Below are 9,711 nucleotides of genomic sequence, written 5' to 3'. Positions count from 1 at the left end.
TAGGAGGAGGTACCCTGGTAGAAGGCTTGAGCCAGCCTTCTGCTCCTTGGAAATCCCTCTAGAGACCGCTTCACCTTCCAGGGAATAGTCTAGCACCACCCCCAGGCTGTACAGGCCTGGTATGCTATGTCTTTCTAGAGTATCCTTAGGGGCCCAGGACACATTTTATGTTCATCCCTCAGCTTGTGCTTCCAAGATCATGTGAGGAGTGTCAAGTCAAGCTACATACCTGACCCTGAGGAGTTTCCCGGTGGTCCAGTGGTTAGGACTTGTCACTTTCACTGCCAAGGGCCTGGGTTCAATTCCTAGCTGGGGAACGAAGATCCCATAAGCCACAATTCAGTTCAGTTCAGTTCAGTTGCTCAGTCGTGTCCGACTCTTTGCAACCCCATGAATCGCAGCACACCAGGCCTCCCTGTCCATCACCATCTCCTGGAGTTCACTCAGACTCACGACCATCGAGTCCGTGATGCCATCCAGACATCTCATCCTCAGTCGTCCCCTTCTCCTCCTGCCCCCAATCCTTCCCAGCATCAGAGTTTTTTCCAATGAGTCAACTCTCCTCATAAGGTGTCCAAAGTACTGGAGTTTCAGCTTTAGCATCATTCCCTCCAAAGAAATCCCAGGGTTGATCTCCTTCAGAATGGACTGGTTGGATCTCCTTGCAGTCCAAGGGAATCTCAAGAGTCTTCTCCAACACCACAGTTCAAACGCATCAATTCTTTGGCGCTCAGCCTTCTTCACAGTCGAACTCTCACATCCGTACATGACCACAGGAAAAACCATAGCCTTGACTAGACGGACCTTTGTTGGCAAAGTAATGTCTCTGCTTTTGAATATACTATCTAGGTTGGTCCTAACTTTTCTTCCAAGGAGTAAGCGTCTTTAAATTTCATGGCTGCAGTCACCATCTGCAGTGATTTTGGAGCCCAAAGAGATAAAGTCTGACACTGTTTCTACTGTTTCCCCATCTATTTCCCCTGAAGTGATGGGACCAGATGCCATGATCTTCGTTTTCTGAATGTTGAGCTTTAAGCCAACTTTTTCACTCTCCTCTTTCACTTTCATCAAGAGGCTTTTTAGTTTCTCTTCACTTTCTGCCATAAGGGTGGTGTCATTTGCATATCTGAGGTTATTGATATTTCTCCCAGCCATCTTGATTCCAGCTTGTGTTTCTTCCAGTCCAGCCACAGGTGTGTCCAAAAAACAAACAAACAAACAAAAGACCAAAAAACAAGCCTGAGCTTGGATTAGAAATTCCCAGGGAAATACCTACCCTCCACTCTAACTCAGGCCAACACATACACATTTCCTTGTTTTTCCCTGTGCCAGACGAGAGATTTTTTTCTTAATCTCCTCTTCTGCCAAGAATGTAGTCCTGGGAGGGTCCTGTCTCAGTTCTAACTCCTCATCCTGTATCATTAGAACCTGGGCTCAGCTACCCCTTGTTATCTCTCCACTCAATTCCCTACCCTGAGAATCTTCCCCTGCTTCTCCTCAACTTCACCCTGGAGGAATCTCAGCATGGCTGTGATCATGCTCAAGAAACTTCAGTGGCTCCCCATGGATTAGAAACGTAGCACATCATTAACTAAGTAGCGTTTCAGACCTCTCATCACCAGCGACTCCCAGCAGAGAGGCCACCGGGCAGGCAGAGCAGTAGCCCAGTGGGTATCAGGGAGAAGTGCCTGCCACCTGCTGGCCCTTGCCTGGCACAACGATGCCCCCTTCTCTGTCACTCACATTCTCCTCGGACTTCTTGTGCCTGTTTTATTCATAACAGAGAAGGGATGAGAAAAAATGCTATTTTAAAAAAGCTGCCCCAAATGGTAAATTTTATGTTATGTATATTCAACAAGGGAGATAGTGGGGGAAATAGAAAGGGGAAAAGTGGAAGCAGTGACAGATTTTCTTTTCTTCGGCTCCAAAATCATTGCGGATGGCAACTGCAGCCATGAAATTAGAACATGCTTGTTTCTTCAAAGAAAAGCTTATGACTAACCTAGACAGCATGTTAAAAAGCAAAGACAGCACTTTGCCAACAAAGGTCCATCTAGTCAAAGCTATGGTCTTTCTAGTAGTCATGTATGGATATGAGAGTTGGACCATAAAGAAGGCTGGGCACCAAAGAATGGATGCTTTCGAACTGTGGTGCTGGAGAAGACTCTTAAGAGTCCCTTGGACAGCAAGGAGATCAAACCAGTCAATCCTAAAGGAAATCAACACTGAATATTCATTGGAAGGACTGGTGCTGAAGCTGAAACTCCAATACTTTGGCCACATGATGCAAAGAGCCAACTCATTAGAAAAGACCCTGATGCTGGGAAAGACTGTGGGCAGGAGGAGAAGGGGTCAACAGAGGATAAGATGGTTGGATGGTATCACCGACTCGATGGACATGAACTTTGGCAAACTCCGGGAGATAGTGAGGGCCAGGGAGGCCTGGCCTTCTGCAGTCCATGGGGTTGCAAAGAGTTGGACACAACTTAGCGACTGAACAACTATAACAGTATTCAACAAGAAAAAAAATCTGCCAGGTTTCATTTCATCTTGGTGTAAGACTACCTTAAAAATTTTTTTTTAATGTTTTATTCACATTTGCTTTTTCGCTTTTAGTGTGCTCACAGAAAATTGGGACACCTTAAGCAGTTTAACAGCAATTTTTGTAAGCAAAGTTACATTCCATCTTTATGTCAAATTAGTCAAAGCTTCTCCAGTATTTACAAAACATGATAGACAAGATGCTATACAAAACCACTGCATCTGAAGATCTTTTCCTTTGTTCTGAAAGATCACTGGAAAAGAAAGCATTGTCTGCAGAAGACTGTCTTTTGGGGGACAATATTCCTACTCCGCCTCCCTTGATGCCAAGGATGAAAGTGCAGAAAGAAGCTGAGACCAAAATAGCAAAACACGTCCCACCAGGAGATAAACGGTCAGCCTCTGGCTGATTGTTTCGTTGTTACTGTTGTTTGTTTTTGTTTGATTATAGATGCTGTTCTGGTTCTTTCTCTGGAGGACCCAAGAAATGGGTGTGCGGCGCAGATTGGACACAGTAACGTAGGGGCAGGAACCGAAGAAGGTCTTGATTCAAGCAGGGAAGTCCCCTCTCCTGTGGCAGAGGCTGGAGAGGGTGGGGTGAAGGACCAGAGGGGCGTGGCTGAGGGGCCTGGTGATGGCCATTTATCTAGTAGGGCATCGGTTTCCAGCTTTCATTAACTGAATTGCAGTTTCTTCACGAGGTACCCAAGCTCTCAGCAGGGCTTGTGAGCACAACAACTAGCCTGGGGCTGGCGCTGTCTTGGGGAATGAAAGGAAGAACCGAGGCTCTCTCTGGGTGAAGGTGATTGGGAGGGCGGCAGCAGCCTGAAAAAGTGATTACAAGGCAGCCTGGAGTGATCGGGAAGCAGCGAGAGCAGCTTTGCAGGTTACACGGCAACAAGACATAACTATAATCTATGAGTGTTTTTTTGCCATACCGCATGTCTTGTGGGATCTTAGTTCCCCAACAAGGGATCGAACCTGGGGTCCCCCTCTCACAGTGAGAGCACCGAGTCCTAACTGCTGGGCCGCCAGGGAATTCCCAACCTATGACTTTTGGATTCAGGCAGCTGGTTTTGATTCATGGTTGTACCTTACAAGCTGTGTGACCTTGAGCAAGTTAACTAACCTCCCCGAGCCTCCACTGTACCCTCTGTTAAATGGGAATAACAGTCCCGACCTCACAGGGCTGTCATGAGGCTGAAATGAGATACAGCAGTCCCCACCTCATCCCTGGTTTTGCTTTCTGAAATTTCAGTTACCCATGGTCAGTCACAGTCTGAAAATATTAAATGGAAAGTTCCAGAAATAAACAATACAGACGTCGTAAATTGTGCCATGTTTTGAGATTGAGATGAGATCTCATGTGGTCTAGCTCAGCCTATCCAGTTGTGAATCATCCCTTTGTCCAGCATATCCTGCCTGTTTCTCGCTCAGTAACTGCCTCCGTTATCAGACTGACTGTCGAGGCATCTCAGTGCTTGTGTTAAGTAACCTTTGGCCCCAAAGCCCAGGAGTAGCAATGCTGGCAATTCAGATATGCCAAAGAGAAGCCATGACGTGCTGCTTTTAAGTGAAAGTTCTAAACTTAATAAGGAAAAAGATCATATGCTGAGGTGGCTAAGACCTACAGGAGGAACAAGCCTTCTGTCTAGGAAGCTGTGAAGAAGGAAGAAGAAATCTGTCACAGCTCAAATAGACAAGGCTGTGGCCGCAGTGTGTGATAAGTACTTAAGTAAGATGAGAAAAGTGTTAAATTTGTACGGTAAGATATTTTGAGAGCGAGAGTTATGTGCATTCACATAACTTTTATTATAGTATATCATCATAATTGTTCTATTTTATTATTTTGTTAATTTCTTCCTATGCCTTATTTATTTATATTTACTAGGCATAATTTATAAATTAAAATTTATCATAGGTAAGTATATATAAGGGAAAAAAATATCATAGCGTATATCTGGTTTGTACTATCCTGTTTCAGAAATCCACTGAGTGTCTTGGAACATATTCCTCCGAGGACAAGGTGGGAACTGCTATGCTGTATGTATAATTCATGTCATGTAGACCTCAATTCAACCATATGAAATCCCTTTTTTTGTGTTCAAATGGGGTTAAGAGGCAAACTCATATTGTTAGGCCTCACAAGGACCTGAGGGGCATCCCAGGTGGGTCAGTGGTAAAGAATCCGCCTGCAGTGCAGCAGACGAAGTTTCAACCCCTGGTTTGGGAAGATCCCCTGGAGAAGGAAATGGCAACCCACTCCAGTATTCTTGCCTGGAGAATCCCATGGACAGAGGAGCCTGGTGGGTCCATTGGGTCCATGGGGTCACAAAGAGTCAGGCATGGCAGAGCAACTACACAATAAGGACCCAACAAGCACAGGACATTATTTTTATTGTTGTTGATATTATTAAGTATCTCCTCTCCGGGAACCCTCAGAAATATTGGCAAGAAGACTGGACTCCCTGCAGTTGTTCAGAGGGGAACTGGAGTGGTTTGGTTCTGGTAGTAAAGGGAAGGGGGAGCCAGGGAACTCAGAAAACAGGGGACTCTCAGGTGACAGTTGTTACCCTCTTGAAAAGGACTTCTCTTACTTGTACCTTGACCTTTAATTCTAGGTATTTCCCTTTCATGGCCCCTCTAACTCCCTCACCCAGTCCCACCCTCATGCAGATTTTACCTGGCCCATAGTTATTTTTTAAGGTAATTTATTATTTCTTTTCTTTTTGGATGTGCTAGGTCTTTGTTGCTGCACTTGGGCTTTCCCTAGTCATGATCAGCAGGGGCTACTCTTTGTTGAGGTGCACGGGCTTCTCCTTGCTGTGGCTTCTCTTGTTCCAGCCTGTGGGCTCTAGATCTTGGGGTCAGTAGTTGCGGCACTGGGCTTAGTTGCTCTGAGCCATGTGGGATCTTCCTGGACCAGGGACTGAAGACATGTCCCCTGCACTGGCAGGTGTATGTCAGGAGGTCCCTGGACCATAACTGGAGGGGGAGGCTGGTCCTATGGAAGCAGGTGAGGCAGAGCCTGGGCTGCAGAGAGGAAGCGGGGGTTGGGGGGGAGGGCAGGGTTGGCGAGGGGGGTCTCCAGGAGGAGGGACGTGGGGGAGGCCTGGCTCCCTCTGGGCAGCATGTTCTGACAGCAGGGTCTGCGGGCAGGAAGGGCTGGGGCCTTCAGGAGGGCGCTGGAAGCTACAGAGAAAGGGGGCCTTCTCCAGAACACAGACCTGGGTATGAAGCTGGGAGGGGAAAAGATGGAAATGAACACCCCTTCCCCCAGCCTGGCCTTGAGGGTGGGTGGGAGGTGTCTCTGGGGCTGGTGGGCAAAGGGCCAGGAGCTGGCTCTCTGGGGAGAGCCGGACACTTGGGTTCCCCTCACTATCCCTGTGGAAGGAGACAAGGGAGAGATGGGCAACTTGCGAGTCCTTGGGATCTCTGTGCTCATTTCACAGACGCTTGAAGAGCAGTCTGAGTCACGTTGCCAAGTGCAGTGAAGGCAGGACACCCAGCCTCTGTCTCCAGGCCCCTCCTCACGTGCCCCCCCTACCCCACCTGCTGTCTCTGCCCCTTCAGCCAGACTGGCAGCAGGAGGAGATTTACTGATTTCTAAGAAGAGGAAAATAGCTTTGTTGGATTTTTTTTCTGTTTATTATAAAAGATTTAGACAGTGACATAAAGATATCTTTCTTTCCTGCATTCCCTCCCTCCTTCCTTCCTTTCTTTCTACCTATTTATCCATCTCTCTATAAGTGAACAAAATCACGTGGTCCCTCCAGCCTCCAGACTTAGCTCCCATTAGCATTTTGGTGGCAAGCTTTTCACACTTTGTTTTCTTATGCATTCATATGCAGGTCACCCAGAAGTCTGTTGGGGTCTTAAGATGAAGAAAAGGCGGACTTGAACCCTTCATCCCATGCCCACTGGAAATCTGATTCCCTCCTCAAAGCAGAGTTTCCCCAGGGAGAAACATGAGCTCAGTCACCTCTGTCTCTACCTTCCCAGCTCCCCCAAATGGCTTCCCTGGTGGTTCAGTGGTAAAGAATCTGCCTATAATGCAGAAGACACAGGAGACCCAGGTTTGATCCCTGGGTCAGAAAGATCCCCTGGAGGAGGGCATGGCAACCCACTCCAGTATTCTTGCCTGGAGAATCCCATGGACAGGGGAGCCTGGCGGGCTACAGTCTATGAGATCGCAAAGAGTCAGACATGCTGAAGCGATTGAGCACACACAGCGCATGTGTAACACATCCAGGTGGCAGCTGAGACTTGGAATCTAGCGCCTTTACTCCATTTCCAGAAAAGTTCCCTTCACAAGAAGCCATGTGTATACATGTTGCAAACATTTCTAAGGTGGGAGGGATAATGGTGGGGAGTAGAAGCCATTGAAGATTGAAGGTTGACATGCTGTTAAGTCCTCGGTGCCCATTCCGCCCTCCTTCCTTTTCTTGTTCCTTCCGCCCCAGTTCATGTTCTTCTTAATGCATCTCTCTCATAGGCTGGTCTGAGAGTGAATGCACTTGGGGACACGCTTGCTCCTCAAGTGGTTTATCAAAGTGTTATCTTAAAGAGCGACAATTCTCTCTCTAAGGAGCCTACTGCCATCTGTTAAGATGACAGTTCTTTCCATCCTGCTAGACATATTTTTTTTTCTCAAATGAGCTCATTCTACTCACCCTCTATGACAACGAAACTGATATTTCCCCCACTCCATTTTACAAAAGAGGAAACTGAAATGAATCTTGGCTCTTGCCTAAAGGCTGCTCTGCCCAGCTCTTCACGTGCCCAGGACTCTGGGTCAGGCAGCTCTATCCCTGGGGTTGCACACACTTCTGAAAACATCTCTCATTAGTGTGTTTAATATTGTGTTTCTTTTTCCTCCTTCCTCCAGAAGGAAACTCACTGAGGCCGCAGACTGTCCATTCTGTTCACTGCTCTGTCTTCAGAATTAATCACATAGTAGATTGTTTCTTCAGAGAAATGGAGTCAATAGGATGTATATATGTAGAGAGACTCAGTTATTTTACGGAATTCGCTCAGGTAATTATGAAAGCTGGCAAGTTGAAACCTGTAGGGTGGGCTGGCAGACTGGGGGCCCAGGGAAGAGCAGTTCAAGTCTGAACTGGGGAATTCAAGCTGGGGAATTTCTTCTTGCTTGAGGGAGTTTAGACTTTGTTCAATTCAGTCCTTCAGCTGATTGGATGAGACCCTCCCCCCGCCCCGGCCCCACCATTATAGTGCTTCCAGGTGGCACAGTGGTAAAAAATCTCCCTGCCAATGCAGGAGATGCAAGAGATAGTCTCGATCTCTGGGTCAGGAAGATCCCTTGGAGTAGTTAATGGCAACCTACTCCAGTATTCTTGCTTGGAAAGTCCCATGGACAGAGGAGCCTGGCGGGCTACAGTCCATGGGGTGGCAAAGAGTCAGACACAACTGAGCGACTAAGCATGTATGCACACTCACATTATGGAGGGCAATCGACTTTACGCGAAGTCTACCAACTTACATGTTAATATCACCCAAAAACGCCCTCAGAGAAACATTCAGAATACTGTTTGACCAAATATCTTTGCACAGTGCCCAGCCAAGCTGACACACATTTTATGTGTCACAATAGGCACATGATAACTATTTGTTGAATGAGTGACAATGAATGAATGAATGAACTTAGGGAGAGTGAGAGTCTTCCCAGGTTCACACAGCTGGTAAAAAAGAAGGCCCAGGTTTTCAGAACTCAGTGCAGGCAGCTGTTCTTTCCATCCTACCTCAGGGCGTCTAGGAATGCTGACCAGAGCCAGCCTTGTGTGGTTCCCAGGACTGCCTGCCAGGGCATACAAGACTTTCTCTCCTCTCCAGTCAAAATAGCTACTTCCTGTGTGAGGTACACGCCCTGCAGTTAATTCTCTCTGCTGTTGTGTTTCACCCGGTGTTGTTACCGCACCTGGAATGTATCTTCCCCTCCTCTATATTTTATCCATTTATTTATTCATTCAACAAAAATTCCTTTAGCATCTACAACAAGGTGGGTAGTAAGACTTAGCACTGGTAACACAGAGATGAATAGAGAGATAAAGTGCCTGCCTTTCTGGAGCACTTACATGCTAGTACTGGGAAAACAGACATAACTCAATTGAGGAAGCGAACAAGATAATTTCAGGTGGTCATCAGTGCTGGGAAGAAAACCAGGACGTAATAACAGGTGACGAACAGGCTGATGTGAAGGATGGTGCTAGGAGTGTAATTTAGATGGAGCTTAGGGCTGGTGTTTGAGGTGAGACCCCAGCCACGTGTGGAACGGGGGAAGAATACTCTTAAGTGGAAGGAACAGGATGTGCCAAGGTATAACGCAGAACAAATTTGATGTGTTAGAAGAGAAGAGAGAAAAAACTCATACCTATTACACAGTTTCTGTTAGACATGTGCTAGGCTCTGGAATACAAAGATAAATAGGGCATGGTCACCGGGGGCGGGGGAGGGGACTTCCTGGTGGTCTAGTGGTTAAGACTCTGAGCTCTCAATGCAGGAAACACAGGTTCAATCCCTGGTTGGGGAACTAAGATCCCCTACGGCAGGGCCAAAAATAAAAAAAAACCCGAAAAGGTAGGGCATAGTCCTTTCCCCTAAAGAGTTCATTATTGGGGGAAAGACAAACATGACAGCTACCACCCTTTGAGTGATCTACCCTCACCATGAACCAATGACCGCATCCCTGGCAGCCATATTTGTACTCTGTGGCCACAGCTGATTGGTTGCGAAGGGCGTTCACCTGACTTAAGCAGGGCCAATCAGCTTTCTTTCCCTCAGGATCACTGAATAGGGGGGTCAGGCACTACCCTTGCTTGCAGGGTAGTGCTAGCTGGCATTTGCTATGTCTTGAGCAGCTATTGCCAGGGTGACTCAGCCTCCTGACTTTCCCAAGACTGAGAGGTTGCTGTGGAAAAACTAAGAGAGTCCCAAGATGGTCCGTCATCCTATCTTCAGTGTGCCGGGTTGACTGTTAAACCTGAGAATTTAGGAGCTGGTGAGGGGGGATGGTGTCAGACCCGTCACTGTGGCTGGAGCAGAGAGGATGCTCGTCTGTAGAGAGAGGAGAACGGAGGAGCGATGAGAAGCAGAGATCGAGCTCCTGGGATTCTATTCTTGGTACCAGGGTCTTTCCAGGGGCCATCTACT

The 9,711-nt window shown here is 47.3% G+C and overlaps 1 non-coding gene across 1 annotated transcript; it reads left to right on the top strand.

The window, feature by feature from the left end:
* Positions 1 to 244: 244 nt before the first annotated feature.
* On the top strand, positions 245 to 317 carry TRNAE-UUC (transfer RNA glutamic acid (anticodon UUC)). Its single transcript has one exon. It is a non-coding gene; the product is annotated as a tRNA-Glu (tRNA).
* The last annotated feature ends 9,394 nt before the right edge of the window (positions 318 to 9,711 follow it).

This window comes from Budorcas taxicolor, chromosome 2 (assembly GCF_023091745.1).
Source record: "Budorcas taxicolor isolate Tak-1 chromosome 2, Takin1.1, whole genome shotgun sequence".
NCBI classification, from domain to species: Eukaryota; Metazoa; Chordata; class Mammalia; order Artiodactyla; family Bovidae; genus Budorcas; species Budorcas taxicolor.
Note: the sequence above shows the minus strand (reverse complement) of the source record. Positions and strands in the feature narration are given on the sequence as shown.